The sequence below is a fragment of the Pseudopodoces humilis genome, chromosome 5 (genome assembly GCF_049639895.1).
Source record: "Pseudopodoces humilis isolate 2021_Gansu_Grassland_sample_001 chromosome 5, ASM4963989v1, whole genome shotgun sequence".
Classification (NCBI taxonomy): Eukaryota; Metazoa; Chordata; class Aves; order Passeriformes; family Paridae; genus Pseudopodoces; species Pseudopodoces humilis.
This window is the reverse complement of record NC_142204.1, coordinates 70,298,437-70,321,758: the sequence shown is the minus strand read 5'-3', so window position 1 is coordinate 70,321,758 and position 23,322 is coordinate 70,298,437. Positions and strand designations below refer to the sequence as shown.

Here is a 23,322-nt window from a genome sequence, read left to right as displayed (position 1 = left end):
GCAGAAAAGTGATGTGGGTCTGGAAGAGGCCTCTGAATCAGCAGGCAGATAAGGCAGGTAGAGATACATTGCTCAGAAGCAATAGCCTGGAGGTGGAAACCAGAAAAATTTTCTCAAAGTTTCAAGATGAGACAAAAAAAGGGTGTTAAAGTGGTGCTTTTTGTCATTAAAACGATGCCTTACCAAGCTGCAGTCATCTCAGGTCAGAGAGGGAGCTGAGGTCCCACAGTCCCCATCCCTCAGAAACAATTTACTCCTAATTTTTTTGCATTGCAGGTTCTTTCCCTTCCCTGCAGCACCCCTGGACTCACAGCTGCTGTTCTCCTTCCTGACAAGTGAATCCTTTAAGAAAGGTCTCACCAGGATGTTCCAACTCTTCCCAGAACCACCAGGGCTCTTCCCTGCCTGCTGCAGACAAAATGTCCCAACACCTCCACTCCTGGACTAGAGAAAGCAGCAGGGCAGAGGACCCACCCAAAAATGAGATTTGGTAGGATTTTATCCCCGCTTCTCCCCAGCTCTCAACTTCTCCACTGTGCGTGCAAGTGCTCCGACCAGTAACACCATCACCAACACCTTCCCCAGGCTTTGGTTTGGAAAATGTGCTAAAATTAGACTTCTCTCATGCAGATGAAATCTAAGCCTTGCAAATCTAGGAAGGATTCCTCATCTCAGAGAGGCCAGGTGAATGTTCCAGCAGCAGCCAGACCAGCACCTGCCATCAGACCTAAGACATGAGGGAAAGTTTATTTGCAAGGCACAGGAAGAATTGTGGATTCTGAAAAGCCATATTTCATTCTGGAGACAGACATGGAAGGGCTATGACTGTGCTCTTGGTGTAGTTTTATTTTCAACACAAAATTTATCCCAGGCACTTGGAACAAAATGAACTTTCCTCTTTCCCTGGCTGGAGGGAAGCTGTGACTCTGTCAGGGGCAAGATCATGACCAAAAAACCAACATCTGAAAATGAGGACAGCCTTAAAACTCTTTGGAGAAGTCAAACTGCTTAAAAACACTGAGTGAGAGTGGTAGCAATCCCCTGGATCAGGAAAGGGATGGCATGGAAAACATTTCAGCATCCACCAGCTCAGACAAGAGTGCTGGGGGGTATCGTTAAGGGGTAAAATCTCCACAGATAAATATCTGCAGGTTGTGCTTTGGCAGCAGCCCTCAACTGCACCTTCTGGGGAAGCATCTCATTGGTTTTGGACCTCCACAGGGCATCCTCTGGGCTCTAGAGCAGGGAAGAATTGCTCATCCTCCACACTGCTCTTCCATAACACATCTGAGAGTGAAAAGAGGCTCGAGAAATTCTTAAACTAAGGAAGAGATCAGGAGGAGGCTGTTCCCGTGTGTAAAAACCCAATGTGTTTGTTGTGTACTACTCTGAGGCTTCTCTGTAGGAGCAGGACCAAAACCACAGGAAAAGATGTTCTTTGAAAAGCAGACTTTTGTGCTCATCATTAAAAGAGGCTGTGGGAAGTTATGGCTGAGGGGATGAACCCAAACACAGAATGAAGTGGAAAACAGCCTGACTTTCAATTATGTTCTCATGAAACCGAGACAAACAGGTCCCTGAGCCCAGCAGTTACCAAGAAATATTCTTTCCTTTTTCAGTTTCTGACTTTGGAACAGCTTGGAGACAACAGCCCCAGACATCTCCTCTGTTTGCTGCCTATATTTATAAAATCAGTGGATGTCAGACTCTCACCTGGCCTGGAGGTTGGAGGGGGACATGGCACAGGACCAGCTGGAGACCAGGTGGGACACGCTGGGACATCTCAAATGTCATTTCCTGGCTGTGTTGGCAGCTGGATCCCACTCATGGAATTCCAGCCACGATCAAGTGCAGCTGGTTGTCTCACAGAAGAGGCAACACCCACCTTCACCCACCTTCCTCTGTTATCTGCTCTCTTCAGCCCCACTGGTGGGAAAGCTGAGCTTCCCCCAGCTCAGTGAGGAGCGTGGAAGGAATGGTGAAGATGCAGAGGAAGTGCTCAAAGAGGAGAGGGTTTTTCCAGGAAAACACATGCTGCTGTTGAGACACTTCTGGGTTCAATTTTAGTGTCACAACTGGTCCAGCACAGACACTTAATTATGAGTTCTCCTGTGTTTTGCTGGCAGTGATGGGATCAGTTTTAGGCAGCAGTGCATCCTTACACCACCAACACCTGTAGAAACAGTGGTGAAGGCTGCAGGGACAGGTATTTCATATAATGCTTTTGATTTTGTTACTAATGCTGCTTTTCTGTGCTGCCTTGAGCTGAGTGTTAGTATAACTAGAGTGATAATGAGTACTGTATTTTGGTCCAACTGTTAATTCTGTAATTAAGCCAACAATAAGAGGTTTTTTCCCTACAGACAGAGTGTATCCTGTTAACAAGATGTTGAGGGTCAGGAAATGAAGGTCTCTGAACCTGCAGAGCTGCCTCTCTGTGATCAGCCACTTTCTCTTTTTTATCTAAATGATCATGCACATACAAACCACAGGACCAGTCTTTTTGCCTCACTGCAATCCGCTCCAAAACTGGCCTATCATTTTCCAGAAGGCTCAAGAAGAGCTGGGTAAAATCTTCACAGGTTTGTGTCCTTTAAAATAAAAAATCCTGTGGCTGGGGGACAAAAATGCAGTGAAAAAGATTGGATCAAGATACCCTGCTCATTAAAGTCAGGAAATGGTACAATCTGAAAGGTCTTAACTTTCAGTCCCAAAATAAAAACGCCTTTTCCTCTCCTTTTTATTTCTTTCCAAGCCATTTCAACGCTGCTTACTGCTGCAAAAGCGATCTTGATAAACTTTAAAAAGGCTCCAGATCCTCTGACTTTATTGGAATTCCCTGTTACAAAAATATCTTAGCTGAGGACTGAGTGTGCTGGGCACTGAAACTGCTCAGCTGTGTGCTGCAGCTCTCAAAGAGACAGCACAGATTTGCTTTCGGGTCTTGGGTTTTTCAGAGCAGAAGGACTTTTTTCTAAGGAGGAGGATTGACAGTTTGTGGAGGGGGATGATCCTTCCCTTCTGCTGAGGCCACATGTGGAGTGCTTCCCATCTCAAGACACACATGGACATACCGGACATGTAAATACAAATAAAATCTGTTTAAAGGAATTTTAAAAAAAACAACAAAACAAAAATTTTTTTGTGAAGGTGGCTGAGCACTGGAGCAGATTACTCTGAAAGGCTGTGCCCAGGTTGGACAGGGCTTGGAGCAACCTGGAATAACGGGAGGTGTCCCTGCCCATAGGAGGGGGTTGGAACTGGGTGATCTTTAAGGTCCCTTCCCACCCAAAACAATCTAAGATTTAATGTTTCAGTGAAAAACTGTAATTTTATCCCAAACTGTAACCAAAAGCGTGAATCATCCAGGGAGCCAGATGGGTGACAGCAGGAAGGGAGCAGTGCAGGAATTATTAGACCACTGGTGTTCTTGTGGTATCCAGAAAGAAGAGGTATCCCACAGAACCTGATGAAGTAGCCTCTGGAAAGAAGGGGGGATCTCTGTGTGAAGGAGTTTTGATGTTAACTGGTTCTTTTGACACATTTCTGTCTCCCTGACACCTGAACCCTGCACAGCCACACTTCAAACACCTTCCCAGCTGGAAATAAGCTGAAAAATAGTAGATGTTTTCCATGTATTAAAGCACTTTCCTAAATAAACTTGGGGTAAGCACCAGGGGGGATGAAGAGGTACTTAATAAAAATGACAGCACTAACATCAGTGAAAATGAGGATAAATAGCCCAGGAATTGGTTTAGGGTGGGAATTAAATTTAAAACTCACCCTCTCCTGTAGATCAGCCTCCCTTCAGGACCAGAAACAGAAGTGTTAATTTGCCTCCTCCTCACTTGATCTGATGGAGTGAATGTGACAGGGGAGAGAATGACCTTACACCACAGTCTATCCTAGACACAGTTACAGGGATTGTTTCTGAAAGGAAATGTAGGAATCATCTCACTTCTGCAAGAGAAACTCTAACTCTCCTGTTAATAAAACCTGTGACTTGGGCTCCAAGTACTCCTGAAGCTGGGAATAGATTTTTTTTCTGGGAGAGAGTTGCTGCAAGGGGTAGGAGAAACGCAGAACTGCTTTTACAGAGGCCACAAACCCAGCTTTCTTCAGAGCATCTCCATGCTTGTTGTCCATGTGGTTGTGAAGGCTGACATGGCAGCTCAGAATTCATGTTCCCAGAAATAAAAATTCAGATTCTTTGCCCTTTACAAAAATCTTTAACATCAGGAATTTTCCACTCTTGAGAGCGAGCAGATGGGAGGAACCTCCCTTAAATGCCATCTGCAGCACTACCATAATTTCATAACTCTCACTGTCATGAAAGATCCCTTTTTAAGTCAAAAGAATTGATTTGAGCGAGAAAAAGGGACATCTGAGCCTACATTCCTTGTTTCCCTATACTGGCATACAAAGAGGAGGTGAACACTGTGAATCCAGCTTTAGGAGACTGATGGGTGGCCTGAACAGGCAGAGATCTTTATGAGGACATGAAGGAGCACGATGGCCCCAAGACACTCGGGTTTCTTCCTTCGCACCTCCAGCGACCACTCCATGATACCTGATTCACACCTGTGTCAGGAAAGGACAATTTTCTCCTTGGAAACTCCTCTCTCTCCCTCTCCATGGACATTAGAAAGCCCTTGAAAAACTGGTTTGGGCCAGTTACCTGTTACCTGTGGCTAAAACTGGACATTGAGTCCAAGCCTGCACAACTCACCCAAGACCAGGCAGAAGCAAAGAAATTATTTACTGGGGCACTCAGCTGGCCTCTGGGATAGCTCTGGAAATGCCAGATCCCAAATATCTTCTCTTGGAGATGCAGACAGAAAAGCTAAGACCCTCCACCACAATGCTCATCATGCAGGGCAGTGCAGGATGGTTCAGTCTGGGAACTGGGAAATGCATGCCAGGAATATTCCAACAGCTGAAGGCTGCTGGACCCTAAAATTTCAGTTACCTGTTAGAAAAAACTTATTATCTCAGAAAAATATGGCAGGAAGAGAAGCTCTGTGTGTGAATCTAGATCTAAAACTCAATTTCCACCTAATATAAATAAACCAAGTTTCGGAGCAAGGCGGAAGGAGGGAGGTGGGCAGGGGAAGGTGTCCATGGACCAGTTTCTCAGCAGAGCGCAGGCCTCCCTGCTTCTACTTAATTGATTAATTCCTTCTTAGCAGAGTCATCTGTTTGATGTGCTTTTCCATAAAAAGCAGTTCAGAAGGTTCATGGGAGTTAATCCATGAAGATGGCTGGAGCTGCAAAGCCGAGCATCTGATTAAAGGACGAGGAGATCGCTCACAGCTTAGCTGCTTTCAAAGTTGTTCCCAAAGTCTTTTCTAACCTTCATATTTCAAAGTTCACTTCATGGCACTGGGGAATTTAAAGGGGAAGGCTCCTTTTTAGCAGCGGAATTATTACTGTGATCAAAAAGCCGGGGGAATAAATTCCAAGGGAGGCCACATGCAAAGTCAGGCGCACGCCCGTAAAACGCCGCGGATGAAAAGATCCAGAGGCAAACACGCACACAGAGGCCTCTGTTCCACAGCCCATCCAAACCAGCCTGCTCTGAATGCAGCACACAGCCCACAGATGAAGGCACAGCCAGCCCTCGTGCCAGGGCTACCTGCCTGTGCCCGAGGGCTTGGAGGAGCGAGCAGCACAGGAGCCTTCTCTCCGCTGGGGTTTGCATGATCGCTGCTCGCAGCAGAGCCTGGCCAGCAGCATGGAAAGGTGGCCAAGAGCTCCAAGGGGGACGTAACTCAGGTGTGCTGGTGCTGAGGGATGTAATGAGGTGACAGAAATCCTCTGCTGATGCCGTGCAAGGCAGTAACGATGAGGGATGATGTGGGAGGCTTGGGACGTCACACTGCCGAGCGATTCTGTGACTAAAGAGCAGCTGAAATTCGGGGGAAAGAGGTGCAGGGTGGTACACACGGGAAAAAGAAAGCAATCCTAACTTTACCTGCAGTGATGAGCTCTGAATGGACTGTTTCTTACTCAGGAATGAGTTGGTGTTTATAATGAGCAGCTCTAAGAACATGTCACCTCCGTGCTCAATGGCAGTGACAAAAAGCAAATTGAATGTTAGGAATTAATAGCAAAGGAATGGAGATCAAAATAGAAGCCATTATTACACCCCTGTGTAAATTCAGTGTGTGTCTGCCTTGAGAATGTTTTGAGCAGCTCTGCTGATGCCTCCACAGAAAGGATGCAGCAGAACTGGGAAAGATGTGTAGAAGGGCAATAGAGTGATCAAAGGTACAGAACAATGAAGTACTCCAGGAATATTTCATCTGAATAAGAGATGACAGAAGCAGAGTATGATAATAGTCTATCAGATTATGAGTGGCATGAAGAGGATGAAAGAGAGCAGCTATTGTTGTTTTTTCCCCTTTGAAAAGACAAAAAAGGGCGCTTGAGATGATAGCAGGTCAGAACAAAGGACTTACTTCACACAAGGTGAAGTTAATCAAGAGATAATCCCCCCTTGCCGAGGGATACTGCAAATGCTGGAAGTTTACTCAATGGAAAAATGTTAAACAACTTAATGGGAAAATATTCATGGGATTCCTAGTAAATACAAAGATACTTCAGGAATAATTATGGTTTTGTTCTCTAGAGGATACAAAAATACCTGCATTACCCAGTGTTTCACCTCATACTTTCCCTTATACTGCGTTGGGTAGAACCAAAAGTGTGGGTGATGTTATCAGTGCTTGATTTCCTGTCTCCTCCAGAGGCTGGAGTGCGGAATCACCATGCCAGGAAGAGTTCAAAGAATGTGTATATGTTGCTTAGGGATCTGGTTTAGTGATGGACTTGGTAATAATGGGTTAAGACTTAATTATCTTAGAGGTATTTTACAACCTCAGCTCTTATGTGAAAAAATGGTGAAGGACTGGGGACTTTGTCCTGACCTTTCAGGAGGGCAGCTCTCTGGAATCTTTTCTGGATCAGCTTCAAGGCTCCTGAGGAAGTTTTTCCACCCTAATTTTTCAAATTTCCTGAATTATGTTATGGAGAATTTGAAGTCCTCAAAATTTTCTCCAATTCTTGGAGGTTTGAGGACAAATCAAACCTCACTGCTCTGCAGTTGTGTTATGAAGCTGACATTGCCTCTCCAAATTAGGGGCAGATCAGGAGAGGAAAAGGATTTAACTCTACAAAAGAGTATTTTTTTGTGCTGGAATTCAGTTCTACCGGACCATGTAAGGCCCCAGAAGTAAAGTCACAGTGCAAAGGGAATGAGATCTGCACTGCTGCCTTTCCTGTATGACCTTGTCCATGGCACAGCACCTCCTCTCCTCTCCTCTCCTCTCCTCTCCTCTCCTCTCCTCTCCTCTCCTCTCCTCTCCTCTCCTCTCCTCTCCTCTCCTCTCCTCTCCTCTCCTCTCCTCTCCTCTCCTCTCCTCCTCTCCTCTCCTCTCCTCTCCTCTCCTCTCCTCTCCTCTCCTCTCCTCTCCTCTCCTCTCCTCTCCTCTCCTCTCCTCTCCTCTCCTCTCCTCGCCTCTCCTCTCCTCTCCTCGAGTCTCCTCTCCTCTCCTCGAGTCTCCTCTCCTCGAGTCTCCTCTCCTCGAGTCTCCTCTCCTCGAGTCTCCTCTCCTCTCCTCGAGTCTCCTCTCCTCTCCTCGAGTCTCCTCTCCTCTCCTCGAGTCTCCTCGAGTCTCCCCTTCTCTTTCCATGGACCCACTCTATTATGGATATTAGTGAGCTAATCTAAGGAAATTTAGGCAAGCAGATGATTCAGAAATATTTCACTCTCCTCCAGCAGCAAAAACAATCAATGGGAACCTTGTCTGCTGTGGACAGGGCTGGATATTTTCACTGGTGAGGCACAAGACAGTTTGAAGAAGGCAAAGCCCTTCTGAAAGAGTAGAAATGCCAGAGTTCAGGTTATGGACAGGTCTCTTTCACAGCCCTGCAAGTCCCCTGGCTTGTTCCCTCTCTCTCCATCTCTCATGAAGGCTTAGCTGAGGTAGAGGTTAGTTTTTGTGATGGATTCACACTGTCCATTTGGAAGCCAAGGCGCTGGAAGCACTGATATCGTCAGCCCTGGAGAGGTGACGAGGGGCCACACACACACACTTGAGAGCCTGCAGCACCCAGGCTGGTGCCAGAATCATCTCAGGAACACGTGGGCTGGGTGTGGAGGCAGAACAGACGGTTGTCAGTGCTGTGTTTAGAAACATGGGACAAGGAGGTGCAGGAGGAGTCGATAATTTGAGATCATGCCCCCAGGTTCAGCCCCTGTGTCCTGCACGACATCCCCTGACTCTGTCTTTCCTTCTGACAGCCTCTGGCCGGGGAGCAGCACCCAAGCTGGGCTGGGCACAGGAATTTGGAAGCGATAGCCCATGGTGAACACAGTGGACAGGTGGAGCAGTCACACAGAGTTATCATCTGTGGGGAAAATAACTCTGCCCAAAGGGATTGGGATGAGTCAGGCTAAGGATGCTGTAATTGAATAAAAATACCTGCGCTTTCCTGCAGTTCAGCTAATCCACATTAGCAGTTCACTCGGATTTCCTTCCCTCTGACAATCAGAGCACAGACTCGCTGGATTTTAGGGTGAAAATGCTCCAGGTACATTTTTAACAAAGATGATTTAAGTGAAATCTGCTGGCCACCTTTCCCCTCTCCTCCACTCAGACTGACCTTCACCCAGTCTGGCTTTAGAGAAGAATTTATTCAGGGAGTGAATATGCAGCAGGCTGCTCTTCCCTGGACAGATCCCTGTCTCCAGCCTCACAGCAGGCCGAGGTCAGCACAGGTAGCTGAATTTTCATTAGGAACAGATCCTTTTGTTGCGGTTTACAGTTCTGGACACAGAGATCAGGAAGGGTATCAGCTTGCCTGCTCTTACCTTTATCAGGCCTTTCCTTCAGCAGGTGACATCATCTTATTGATAAAGGTCAGGTTGGGCCCAGCTCCTTTCTGACTCATTGAATATTTGAGATGGCTGGAGGCAGGGGCAGGCGGTGATTTGATGTGACGGGGCAGGAGGGAGCACAGCAGCAGTGCAGCAGGACACAGGCAGCAGGAACAGGCCATGCCATGATGCATTGTGACAAGGGGAGAGCTGCGGATGGATGGTCCGGCGGCCTCAAGTGACCCAGCAAGGGCAGGGTAGAGAGAGGCAAAAACCCCTCTGGTTTGTGTCTGTTCCCACTGCAACAGGACAGATCCAGAGACCTTCCTTAGCTGAGGATGGGGTCACAGATTTATTGTGTGAGATCCTCTGACATCATGAACCAGGTCCCATCCTTAAAGCTCATCTCATTCCACCCCCTGCCACGGGCAGGGACACCTTCCACTATCCCAGGGTGCTCCAAACCCTGTCCAACCTGGCCTTGGACACTTCCAGGGATCCAGGAGCAGCCACAACTGCTCTGGGTACCCTGTGCCAGGGCCTCACCTCCCTAACAGGAGAGCAGTTCTTCCTGACACCTCATCTAAACCAACTTTATTTCAGTATAAAGTCATTAATTCTTTGTTTTAAGGTACAGAGCACAGCAGTCCAGGCTGGATCCAGGATGTGGATCCAGCAGAGCAGGGGAGAAGCAGCAGCAGGGACTCTGCTCTTCAGATCTGTGGCTGTGGAAAAGAGAGGCAGGAGCAGGAGCCTGTGATATCCATCACTTGCCATGTGCTGCTTGACTAACCTGAACATGCATTTAAAGACATCAGGTTTGCTCCCAGGAGATTTCTCCTTCCTCCAAAGGGCTGTTTCTCACGCATTCAGCATCCAAGTATTTTGAGAAAAGGGTTCTCTGTTCCTGCAGGCTCAGGAAAGCGGGGACAGCTGGTAGCTGTTTCCTTCCAGCCCTCTTCCTTTCCCATCCTGTGAAATTTCACACCAGCTGTGGTCACCTGTTTGATTTCTCTTTGAGTGCCTGCCTTCCTACACAAATTAATTTTGATTATTGTCTTGCCTGGCAGGGAGGGAACTCTTAGTGGAGTGAGCCTGAAGCACTCACTCTCTTCGTACCTTTCACTTTTTCCCCTGCAATTTTGTGGTTCTCTCTGCCTTCCCCAAAAATAACCCTCAGACCCAATTCTGAACTGTCGTTTTCATTACATCACAGCTGCCTGCAGACGGGGCTTATGGCCTGCAATCCCCTCAGTTACACTTGTGATTAAAACTGATTGCAAACCCGATCCTGGCTGCTCAGCCTGGGAATTGGGAGCGTCTTTATCATTTCTGACAGCAGATCTTGAGGCCTTAGATGAGCCTGGCAGGACTAGATCTCCGCAGGACAGTGGGAGTGGGAGAACATGCATCTGTGAGAAAGAAATGGTGATCTAGGAAAAAAAATATATAAAGGGCCCAGGTTAGGAACCTCCAAGCTGAAATTTGGGAAAGGCAGGGGATGAAAATGAAGCTCAGCTCTTTGGATTGCCAGGACCATTCCCTAGGAATAGGTGATGGAGGAAATGGTGTGGCAGAGAAAAGCAGAGCCCTGCCCAAGCCTTTGCTCAGTTTGGGGCATCAGCAACTCGTGGAATCAGTGTGGATGCTCCTGGAAAAAAAACAAAAGACAACTGTTGTGCTTCTTCCCAACAACAGCAGCAGCAGATCACAGTCCCAGGACTCTCCTGCACCTCTGCATCTGCTGCTGCTCCATCCTATTCCCTTTGTGTAGATGGAGCCATTTATCCTCTGCTACATCAGAGCAGGGCTGCAAACTTAAATTTTGCAGAGAGATCGAGCCTTAAATGTGCTCAGAGAGTTTGGATCGTGCTCCAGACCTGGAAGGTTGATTGAGCTGCACCACCTTTCTGCTGGCTTGATTTTTGGCTTGATTTCAGTGATTTGTAAGCTTAGAATTAACTATGGACTTGATATTTATGATATAATAAGTGTATTTTTTTAATTAATAAATAAAATATTGTAAATTATCGTAAATATTACCTATCTTTTTATCATAACTCATTTGTTTTTCCCCACCTGCTCTTGTTGGGGGTCCAGTGCTCTGTGTTGAACTACAGCCTGATTTCCAGAGTTCTGAGGAGATAGGAAATCTACCAGATTCCTCGGGGTCTTTTTCCAGCATCTTAAATCCTCTCCATGATTCCCCTCAGTCTTTATTTCCTCCAGCCTGACTTGAGCAATGAAAACTCTCCGAAACTCTCCGAAACTCTCCTGCAGAACCAACCAAACATCTCCGTGAGGAGGTGCCTCTCCCGTGCCGCTCCCAGGAGCCGAACGGGGTTAGTTTGACACGTCTCCTGCTCAGAGTTTGTCCTCCAGACTTCTGAGTCATTTCTGCTGCTCTCTTCTGATGTCTCTCCAAGCCTTGGATGCTCCCTTGCAGGCACAGACATCAGAGCTGGGTGTCTCCATGCCCAGGAGAAATGACTCTCCTCATCTCGCTCAGCATGTCCCTGCTGCTGCCTCCAGGGACTGAGTCAGCCCTTCTGAGGGATTTCAGCCATCGCTCTGAGACTTTTTCTCAAATCATCAAATTGGTCTGGCTCTCCTGGAGCTGCTGCCTTCCAGCACAGCTTCTCCCCCTCCTGCCCAAGCCCCAAGAGATTTTTTTTTTTAATAAAAGCAAACCTTTGCAGAGAGTCCATGCCCTGGGATCCTCTAACTCAAGGCATGGAGCTGATGTGTCTCTGCCAGGAGCCCAGTCACAAAGATTATCAGCAGAAACACCCAAAAAAAGTCTGGTTTTCTGTATCAGCAGGAGTCTTTCAAGATGCTGAGATCCCTGGCAGTGTCCAAGGCCAGGCTGGACAGGGTTTGGCACAACCAGGGACGGGGGAAGGTGTCCCTGCCCAGGTGCACGGGGTGAGCTTTAAGGTCCCTTCCAACCCAAGCCACCCTGGGATTCTGTGTTGGTCAGGAACGGGAGCAGAGCCAGCCCGTGTCGCTGTCCAGCCGACGAAAGGCCCTGATGAGCTCATCTTCCTCGCCTCATTAGTATTCAGTAAATTTGCATACCCAGGGTGCACCGCGGGGCAGCGGCAAAGCCCCGATGGAAATTCCCAACTCTGCGGTGGGGACAGGCGGTGGGGACATGGGGCTGGGCTGTGTCACTGCCAGGGACCGGGCTGGGGACACCACGGGGTCAGACTGGCACCTACATGGGGTCACCATCACCAGCAGAGGAACAGCCCTGCGGGACAGGGTGTGGGGCGAGAGCTGTGGGCATGCTCAGGTTTCTCTTCAAATCGAATAAATCTTTCGCCTTTTACTAAAGATTTCCGTGGAGGGGAACAGCCTTGAGTGATTGTGAATTTTTTGAGGCTCTGCTGTGGCAGAGCTGCTCTTCTACTGGTCAAAAATCAGAGTAATTTCCAGAGAGTGCTGGAGGAAAGCAGCTGAGTATGGATTGGGTCATAACCCAGACTCCTTAAACTGAGGGAATAACTTATTTGGGTGTGGGATTCTCTACCCTGGGATCTATTGGAGTAATTCCAGAGGAGGGCACAGAGATGCTCCAAGGGCTGGAGCCCCCCTGCTCTGAAGCCAGGCTGGGAGAGCTGGGAGGGTTCAGGAGGAGAAGCTCCAGGGAGAACTCAGAGCCCCTTGCAGGGCCTAAAGGGGCTGATAAAAAAGGAGGTGTGTGACTTTTTACCCCAGCAGGTACTGAAAATACGTTTTAAACTAAAACAGGGAGATTTAGGTGGGATTTTGGGTAGAAATCCTTCCCTGGGAGGGTGTTCAGGTCCTGGCACAGAGTGCCCAGAGAAGCTGTGGCTGCCCCTGGATCCCTGGCAGTGTCCAAGGCCAGGCTGTATGGGGCTTGGAGCAACCTGGGATAGTGGAAGGTGTCCCTGCCATGGCAGGGGTGGCACTGCATGATCTTTAAAGTCCCTTCCAACCCAAAGCATTCTCTGGCTCTGTTCTTATCTCTGAAGCATACCCTGGTGCCAGGGGAAAAAGGTAGCTCCTCCTAAAGGGATGTACATCCAAAATTATGGGTAACATTTGCCAAGTTAAGGTTGTGTGTACACCAAAGTGGCACCTTTATCTTGAATTCAGTATTCCCACTCTTTGGGACTGTTTTCACCATAATTAATTTTTAAGGTTAGGAAAGGAAGACTTCAGACCATTGACACCCCTCTCCTTCAAGAAATTAGTTTCCTGCCTTTATTTTTTGCTTGCCTTCATTTCCTGCCTTCATTTCCCCTGCTTTTGAAAGGAGCAAAATTTTCTGTTTGCGCAAGTGAGACCAAGGGTGACAAATTTTCCCTCCCAGAAAACCCCTCCATCTCTGGGGGAAGTGTGGCATCTGTCTGAGAGCACAGGGAAATGTTTTTGTGTGTTCAGAACAACCCAGAGACAGGGCCTGCTGCATTAATTGGGACACTGAGCAGAGCACTGAATTTATTTGGAATAATAAAGGGAAATGTCCCGAGTGGGAAATGTCCAGGGCATTCTACAGACCCTGAATGAGATGTCTGGCTTGCAAGGTCCAGGCTTGAAGTGTTTGGCTGCCAACAAATCATTGCTGGCATCTTGGCAGTGCTGTAAATACCACAGACATCCGATCTTTTCCTTTGGCTCCTGCCCTGGAAGCCCTGCTTGTTATAATCTCTTGATCATTCTCCACAGACACAATTTGGATGCATTTGTGGCTGTGGTTGTGGCGACCTTGCTGTTCTGGAGGCTGTAAAATCACCTTGAAGACCTGCATGGACATCCCTGGTGAGTGGAAAAGGCTGGAGGAAAAGATGCTTGGGTTTACAGGCTGTTAAAAATGGAAATCATGTTGCATTGGATCTGTGGGAGGCAGATGATTGTTCTCTGCAAAGGCAGTTTGGAGGGAGAGAACATTCCCACATCTGCTGTGGGACCTGCAAACAGTCCCTGTATGGCAGAGAGTCAGAGCCACTCATCCCTCACTTGAGTGGGACGAGGTGGAACAAAAAAAGAGGGGAATTTGCATCACCAGGCTCACATTTTCCCTACAGCTTTGTATGATTTGGGCTTCCAAACCCAGCCTGGCTACCCAAAGCAGACTCCTGCTTTTAAACAGCACTAAAATTAAGAGGCAGAGATTCCTCCACAGGATGCCTGGGATGCTCAGTGCCAGTGCCCCAGCCAAAATTAACATGCAACCTGCAACCAAGAGCCTGCCAGTGACAAGCAGCAGCTTTGAAGGTCACCTTGCCTTCAAGTAAATAAATAAACAGTAAATAAGAAATCAGGCAGCAATGAATAAACCAGAGACGTTCCACTGGCTTGGACTTGATTTTTTTTTTTAATATATATTTCTTCTCTGCTCTTTTCACTTTCACATCCTCAAAGGTCGGTGCTAATAGGAGACCCCTCTTATTGCTCATGCACACTGCAGCACCCTGGCCTGGCTCAGAGGCCCTGAGAGCAGCCCAGAGCCCAAGCTGGGAGCACAAATCCTGTCATGCCCACAGCTGATGGCTGTAATGAGACCTTCTGTCAGTGCCAGCCCATGACAGGTGGGAGGATGCTCTGCAAATACTGGTTTTGCCTCTTAGACCGCAATCTTCGCCTTTTACGCCACAATTCTTGCTAAAGGGACATCGTGGTGCCAGGTGTTTGTTTTCCGTGCTCTTCCCTGCCGAGCCTAATGAGATCCTGGCTCTGCAAGCTCAGAGTTGACTTTTTCCAGCAGTTCCTGCAGCTTGGCCACATGGCCAGGGAAGAGACAGTCTGAAATGACGCGGGGAGCTGCGCCAGAGCTATTTCTGATTGTGTCAGTGCCATGCTGGACCCATCTGCTGCCTCTGAAGGGCTGCTCACAGAAGGAGGTGCAGGAGATGGAGACTTGCTTCAGCTCTTTCTTCTCGAGCAGAGAGGCCACAGCCAAGAGAGGGCTGTGCCTGACCTCTCACAGTGCCTGGGCTCTTGGGCATCCATCCAGTGGCTCTCTGCAGGCAGGAATCTGGGCAAGCTGATGGGACAATTTCCCAGGGCTGCTCTCCAGGGACACACGGGGCACGTGCTACACTAATCGAGCCCAGTGCTGTCCCAACAGGGACAACGCTCACTCAGGCAAATTTTTGTCCCACTCCAGGTCATAAAACTCATTTCCTGGCATCAGACTTGGAAAACAGCACATGGAGGGGCATGACACTCCTCGGTGCCAAGCAGCAGAGCCTTACCAGGACTCAGTATTTTGTCCATGTCACTGGCTACTCCCACACGTAGTCCAGCAGAAGCCAGAGGTGGATGACAGGAAAGTTTTGTCCTTTTAAAGAAATGCACCCTCAGAACATTTTGGTCTGCCTGTCACTGACACTTTTGAAATGAGACCAAACAATCCAGCTAAAGTTGAAGAGGCTCAGGACACTCAATCAACATCTCTGGTTACTGCCATCCCTTTGTGCTGGATACATTTATGTATCTATAAAAATATGAGATCCCATATATTTAAGGATCCCTGACCAGCAATGTGAAGAGGAGCTCTCCATATTCTGTGGAAAAATTCCATGTTTTCCTGCAGGATGAGCTCCAAGGAAGAGCAGGGTGCCTGGAAAGCCCTAACCCTGAACCCCATCATAAGAAACAGTAACTTCTAGAAGCAGTGAATGCTCTGAAAAGAGCATCCCTAAGGGAATGAGGGACAGTGGGGACAGGCAAAAGAAATTGTAGACACTCTAGGAATAAACAAAACTGGATTTTTTTATTAAAGAAATACAACCTGGTGGTGTTTTCTTTTTCCTGTTAGAGCTTGATGTCACAGTTTCTTTGCATCACAATGAAGAGGGTGCCCAGAGGAGCTGTGGCTGCCCTGGATCCCTGTGAATGCCCGAGGCCAGGTTGGACAGGGCTTGGAGCACCCTGGGACAGTGGGAGGTGTCCCTACGTGTGGCAGGGGGTGGAACTGGATGGGATTTAAGGTCCCTTCCCACCCAAACCAGTCCACAGTTCTGTGATAACAAACCCTTTCCCCATGACTTAATATGTGTGATGGCCACAGCACTGGGAACAACCAGGCTGATCCACCTGCTCACTCCTCACCCCATGGACACGTCCACCACCTCAGGCTGATCCAGCCCCTCAGCTCCTCACCTGCTCACTCCTCACCCCATGGACACATCCACCACCTCAGGCTGATCCAGCCCCTCAGCTCCTCACCTGCTCACCTGCTCATGGACATATCGATAACCTCAGGCTGATCCAGCCCCTCAGCCCCTCACCTGCTCATTCCTCATCCCATGGACACATCCACCACCTCAGGCTGATCCAGCCCCTCAGCTCCTCACCTGCTCACCTGCTCATGGACATATCGATAACCTCAGGCTGATCCAGCCCCTCAGCCCCTCACCTGCTCACTCCTCATCCCATGGACACATCCACCACCTCAGGCTGATCCAGCCCCTCAGCTCCTCACCTGCTCACCTGCTCATGGACATATCGATAACCTCAGGCTGATCCTGCCCCTCACCTGCTCATTCCTCACCCCATGGACACGTCCATCACCTCAGGCTGATCCAGCTCCTCACCTGCTCACCTGCTCATTCCTCACCTCATGGACACGTCCATCACCTCAGGCTGATCCTGCCCCTCACCTGCTCATTCCTCACCTGCTCATTCCTCACCTCATGGACACGTCCATCACCTCAGGCTGATCCTGCCCCTCACCTGCTCATTCCTCACCTGCTCATTCCTCACCTCATGGACACATCCATCACCTCAGGCTGATCCAGTTCCTCAGCTCCTCACCTGCTTACTCATCACCCCATGGACATGTCGATCACCTCAGGCTGATCCTGCCCCTCAGCTCCTCAGCTCCTCACCTGCTCATGGACATATCGATAACCTCAGGCTGATCCAGCTCCTCACCTGCTCACCTGCTCACTCCTCACCTGCTCATGGACACGTCCATCACCTCAGGCTGATCCAGCTCCTCAGCTCCTCACCTGCTCACTCATCACCCCATGGACATGTTGATCACCTCAGGCTGATCCAGCCCCTCAGCTCCTTCCGAGCACTGCAGTGAGATCTTCCCACCATTGTCACTTCCAGCCCAGGAGGGACAATGAGGACCCCAACAGAAATCACAACCCACCAAAGCTCTCCGTTCCTTTACCTGTAGCTCTGATGGGGTGGCTCCAGACCTGACCCTCCCTACATGGGTGGCAGTGCCTGTGTCCCCAAAACTCCAAGCAGGAGTTTTCTCCTAGAAAGTGGAAACTGGCTGGCAGGAGACCAGATGATCTTGTCCTGATTTCCTCACAATTGACTCTTCCCCAATTAACATGATAATTGTTACCCCGTGGGCCAGACATGATTAATCAGCAATTTTCCTCTTCCTTCCTTTATTTTTTTTTTTTTTTTCTTTCTTATTTTAGGAGCATCTGGGAAATGTCGTTCTCTCCTCCAGTAGAGTTTGAAAGCTCTTCCATCTGGACAATCAAATTCCCGATGTAAACACAGAGAAAGGAGGGACCAGAAGAGTGGGATCCCCAGGGAACCCCTCCACACCCCCCTGTCCCTGCCTGAGGTGACTTTCTCTCCCTTCCCTCATTGTCCTGGCCTTTAGGAGCAGAGCCAGCCACTCCGCTGAAGGGGAACTGAATAAGTGACTGTAAATTAAAATTAACATCCAGCAGCAAGGAGTACAAAGCCATGATTAATGACTTTTTAATGCTCCACTGTTCCACACTCAGAGCACTTTGTCCTAATGGTGCGTGCGGGGCATGGGGGATGAAAAGTGTGTGGATGTGAGGACAGAGCTTTGCACACACATCCCAGGAATTCTCACCATTAAGGGGAGATAATCCAGCTCTCTTTAGCTTAGACTCACACAGAAAAGCCTCATATCCACCTCATCAGCTGCATCACAACTAAAAATGGAACGGAGCAAAGTCATTAAAAGAAATGTCCTCTAACCAGCACTTACCCAGATAATTGTTTTTCTGCTTTGGGTTTAATTATAACGTGGACCAATTGATTAATTGAGTAAGTTTCTATAACCTCCTCCACCCTTGCCCTAAGGAAGGCTCCAGTCAGACTTGCTGAATGATAATTATTTGTCTTTCAGCCCTTTTCAGAGTTACAGCTTCTTCAGGGCCATGTCCATGGGTAACACTTCCAGCTGTTCATCATTCCATGTGTTGATACGTGCCAATAATTCCCCACATCACTTGGCTACAGGAAAACTTGGAAGAGCCATGCAGGCAGCAATCATTCTTAAACAATCCTTTTTTATTTCTTTTTTTTCTTTTCCTTTTTTTTTTTTAAATTAAAAATTGCCTCCCAAGAGCATTTTCAAATCACTTCTATCCAGGAATATGATCACACCACACTGAAGTTTATCCAGTGTGACTCCAGCCAGCACCTAGAGACATACTGTGATTTGCAGCAGGGATGATCAAGGTCAAACTGGATGAAACTGTGATCAAGTGAGACAGTGAGACAGTTATTAGTAAGTGAGATGGTTATTAGTAAGTGAGATACTTATTAATGATCCCCTCAGCTCTTGGAATAGCTACTCCACCTGCTGTTCTGTGATGCAGAGTAGGCCTTTCCTCGTGATCCAGTCTGGATTAAATTTTGGAAAAAAGGATCAGGTGCTTTCAGGCATGTTCTTGACTGGAATAACTGAGATTATCAATTCCCTTGAAGCAGCTTTTCCCCTTGGGAGGAAAGGGTTGGATGATGGGTTCATGTGGTGATGCCCACACGTAGACTCGTGCAGCTGCTGAGATGAGCCCCATCCTTCCACTCAGGCTGATCACACAATCTTTGGCTTTGGGAATCTGGTTAAAAACATTTCTGCTCAATAATGCACTGCAAAAGGTCTCTGGTAAATCCAGGTCCCTGCATTTCCCTACGGATAAATTCCCACTAAAGGAATAATCTGCATCAAAGACAGACTGTTAGAGCAGCAACACAACAGCATCAAACTTGGCAAGTGGCTCCTCCAGGAAACTAAAGCATTTTGAATTTTACTGCTCCCCACCACACTGACCCTGCTGAGGTTTCTTTTTTTATTTTGCAGGGACAATTACAGGGAGATTTATACCCAGGAATATTGCTTGACACAAATTGAATGGTGGGTATAATTATGTATAAAAGCTCTCTTGTTACAGAAAAAAAAAAAAAAATAATCTGGTTTGTGGGTTAAAAAAAGGAAAACAAAACCAGTCTATTCCACAGTCAGACAGAGGAGATGTTTGTTAGTGCTGCTATTGATTGGTAACTATGGCAAAGCCCTGAGAAGCTCTAATATGGGTTTAGTACAAGGAGTAACTGAATGATCTCATTGCAGGATTCATGATCCAGGACAGGATCTGAGCTGCTGATGGTCAAATCTTTGACCCCCTCTGCTCTCCTTGTAAACATCTGCTGGTAAAAACTCCTTCACAGTCTCTTAGCACAGCTGGTAGCCCTGGACTCACAGCTGGCTCCCCTGGAGAGTGCAGAGGTCCAGCTGGTCTTTCTGGAAGAGAGGCTCTTCTGGAGCGTCCCACGTCGTTCTGGATGGCAGAATGTGCACAGCTCTGCTTCCATCCCAGCTGGGAAAGCTGACAGCACCGGGAACTCTACCAAGCACAGGAATAGCAAACAGGATGCTGTGATGGCTGACAAATGCAGGGAAATATCCAAAGGAGGCAAATCACCAGCCCATATATCCCATAAACCTGATGGTACCAGGATTTTTGAATCAATAGTTCACTGCCACAGGCTGTCCTATCTCCCTACAAAAGCAGAGCTCATTTGGGATCTACCTGTGGCCTTTTTCAGAGCTCAATGCCCTGACACACTTGTTAAGAGATTTTGGGTTTCTCCTTGGGAAAACTTTGGCAAAGCAGGAAGACACATTCCATGAGTGGTGTTATTTTCATGGTGTTGATGAATGGTACCAGGAACGGTTTGCAAACAACAGGAGCACTTGTTGCAGGGTAAGAGGCTCATCACTGGTTTGATGAAGCCTGAAAACACATCCCATGTCCCAACACAAGCTGCTGCTGTGCCCGAGCTCAGGAATCCCTGGCAAGGACTAAGGACAGCTTTTCTCTGCCATGCTTTTACCAAAGCTTTGGGTCTTTGGAGTAAAATCATAGTCCTCCCACTTTTTCTGGTGGGGAAGGCACCTGTGCCAACTCACTGCTGCTCTCCCTCCATCTCAAACCGTTTGTGCTGATACTGCTCACTCACGTCCACACACAGATGTGATCCTCTCAATTCTCCCTCGTCAAAATGGAAAGTATCCAAAGGCACCTGGGAGGCACAGGATGGATTACGAGTCTGGCACATCAGATCCTGATGAATGCAGAGGACTCCTAAATTTCAGAATTCTCATCCCTGAACCTTTCTCCCTGCTGTTTTGTTCAAGATCTCTGGATATTTCAGAAGAGAGACGATGTGCCAAAGTGGAATAGTTTGCACTTCAATGTAAGCTGAATTCATCCTGAATGCTGCTCTTTCTCTAATTTTCCTGTAAGTGTCAACTCCATCCATATATTTATACACAGACATGACCTCTTTGACAGCAAATCAGCAAAGTTACAGAGATGGAGAGTGCTGAGATCACAGAATCGCAGAATCATGGAATGGTTTGGGTTGGAAAGAACCTTAAAGATCATTTAGTTTGAACTCCCTGCCATGGGCAGGGACACCTTCAACTATCCCAGGTTGCTCCAAGCCCCGTCCAACCTGGCCTTGGACACTTCTAGGGATGCAGGAGCAGCCACGGTTTCTCTGGGTAACCTGTGCCAGGGCCTCCCCACCCTCACAGGGAAGGATTTCTTCTTAAAATGCAATCTTACCCTACTCTCTGTCATTAAAGCCATTCCCCCTGTTTCTGTGCCTCTACCTCACCCCTTGTTCTCTCTCTGTCTCTGCAGGAGCCACCAAACCTTCACCTGCTGCTCCGACCCTGTTTATCACCCCTGCCTTAACTTCCCTTTCTATTCCAGTCCTCCCCTGCTAACCAGGGGCCTTGGTGGCTGCCACTTGCCCAGGGATCCTGCAGAAATGCTGTGTTGTGTGCTCCATTCATCACAGCCAGCAGCAGACCTGACGATTGCATGGCCAGATCTACAAAGGGCCTGACAAACTGCCCTTGAGGGCAGGCTCCTTCCCTCCAGTATCAATCTTCTTCTCCTCCTCCTCCTCCTCATCCTCCTCCTCCTCAGTCCCCTGGCTCCCCGCATTAGCTCCGTGGCTGTTCCAATGCTTGCTCCCACTCTCGGCTCTGGTTTTTCCCTTGTCTGTGGCTCTGATTTGCTCTGATGATAATCTGAGGTTCAAGGTTCACTCTCAGCACAGGGACTCAGGATCCAGCAGCAACAGGCAAATAGTTCATCCCCTAATGAAGGGAAGGTTCCTCTGAGCCACTCCAGCACCTTTGCCAGCAGTTATTTACCAGGGCAGCATTGGGCACAATCCTATCAAAGATATTACAGTAAAGAGTTATTGGAACATAAGTGGTGGCAATGATCAGCCCCTCACACCAAAAATAATGTGAATATTACTACTCCTAACAAAACAAACCTATTCACGTGACAGGCTGGTGAGTGGGCTGAGTTCCCATGGCAACTTCTGGTGCTTGAGCTTCTAGGAAGAAAGTAAATATTCTGTTTGAAATGGTTCAGATTCTTGCCACAAAGTTCACACAGCATGGAAACATTCATCAAATTCCTTCATTAGCAGCGCAAAATGTCCCCCATCCCCCAGCAGCTTCCCAAACAGAATTATCCATGTCTGGTGTGCCTTTGAGGACTGAAATTCACACAGAGGTTTTAGGGAAGGGATCCCAGATGTTGGATGCTTTCACTCGAGCTGTCTGCCTGTGTCTCTCCTTCCATCCTCATTGCTGGTGGCTCCCGGTCCCCACCTAAGATGGAGCAGGAGCTCCATCAGGATTTCTGCTGCTCAGTTTGGATGTGGCACAGACAGCCCTGATCCTGCCCCACCATCCCTGCCCTCCCTGGGGAGCCCTGGCCTTTAGCCCAGTGCTGCACTCATCTGGATTTCACAACTGGCCTGGATGTGTCCAGAATCATGGAATCATAAGGCTGGAGAAGACCTCCAATGTCATCAAATCCAACTCTTGACCAAACAACTAAACCACAGCACTGAGTGCCACATCCAGTCATTAGAGACACCTCCAGCCACCCAAGTATTGCCCAGGGGTGGGGATGGGTGGTTTGCCTCTCACACAGCTCCTTCCAGGGGACAGAGGAGCTGTTGGAATGTTGATTTAACTCAGTGGGAAAGAAATCCAGGGCATTGCAATGCAAAGGACTCTGAGATAGCTCACACAGAAACAAATGTCCTCAGTAAACACTGCAGGGACAACACAAAAAGGGGTTTGGCTGTGGGATTTCCTTCCAGCTGGAGCTAATGGTGTTATCCTCAGAAGAAACCCGAAACTGCAGCCCACAGATTCACCTTCCTCTGTACAGATCCACCCAAGCTCTTCTGAGGAACAGGGACTTTGTGGTGATGGCAGCTCATGGCTTGGGACAAAACCATCCAGAAATTTTCATGGGAAAAAAATGTGCTTCAATCATCTTTCTGTAATTTCTCATTTCAATGTCCCACTGCTCCCCCAATTCCCCTCCATCCCTCTCCCCCCTTTTTCCACCAGGCTGAAATAACCTTTGGCACTCAGAACAAGCATTCCTGTGTTGGATTATGAAGTGATCTGAGTGGGAATGGCAGCACCCACCTCAAGCCACAGAGCAGCCCCTGAGGCGCTCAACTCTGGCAGAAAGGATGGTGAGAAAATTCTTCTGCTCTCCACATGTAGGGCCTTGGCCACGTGCTTGTCACCTGTGCCCAAGCTGTGTGTCCCCAGTGTGGGCAGGAGGGTGGTGGGGACAAAGAGAGGTCACAGCTCTCCTGAAGCCACCAGGGAAAGGGAGGTCAAGGTGATTTTGGGGAATGCAGTCCCCCACCAGCCCCCCACCAGCCCACCCACAGCATCTCCAAAGTGCCTGGAGAGATGGAGGCCATCGGTCTTCCTGCTTTGGAGCGTGGCCAGATCCCTGTGCCTGTGTATGAAGGCCACTGGGAATGAGAATAAATTTGATTTCATATTTGGTTTGCAGGAGCAGAGGGTCAGACATCCATCCTGCCTCTGTGCCACATCCTTCTCTGTTCTGAGAGGTGGAAAAAGAAAAATGCTTCACTTCTCTGCTGGGAAACAGAGACACAGTGACTTGTCCAGGGAAACCAAGGGAAAGGGAGATTCCCACATTTCATTAAAGCCTGGTGCCTGCAGCTACCTCTGCACTGTGCACTCTGTACATCCCTGAAAACATCACCTCTGTGAGGGAGAGCTGCTCTCAGGACAGGCCGGATTAATCGGAATCCAGGAGTACCCAGCTCTTCCTTGGCCGTGAGCTAGAGCTGCACGTGCC

General features: G+C 48.3%; 1 non-coding gene across 1 annotated transcript; it reads left to right on the top strand.

The window, feature by feature from the left end:
• Positions 1 to 12,168: 12,168 nt before the first annotated feature.
• On the top strand, positions 12,169 to 12,283 carry LOC148184378 (U5 spliceosomal RNA). Its single transcript, XR_015772620.1, has one exon. It is a non-coding gene; the product is annotated as a U5 spliceosomal RNA (small nuclear RNA).
• The last annotated feature ends 11,039 nt before the right edge of the window (positions 12,284 to 23,322 follow it).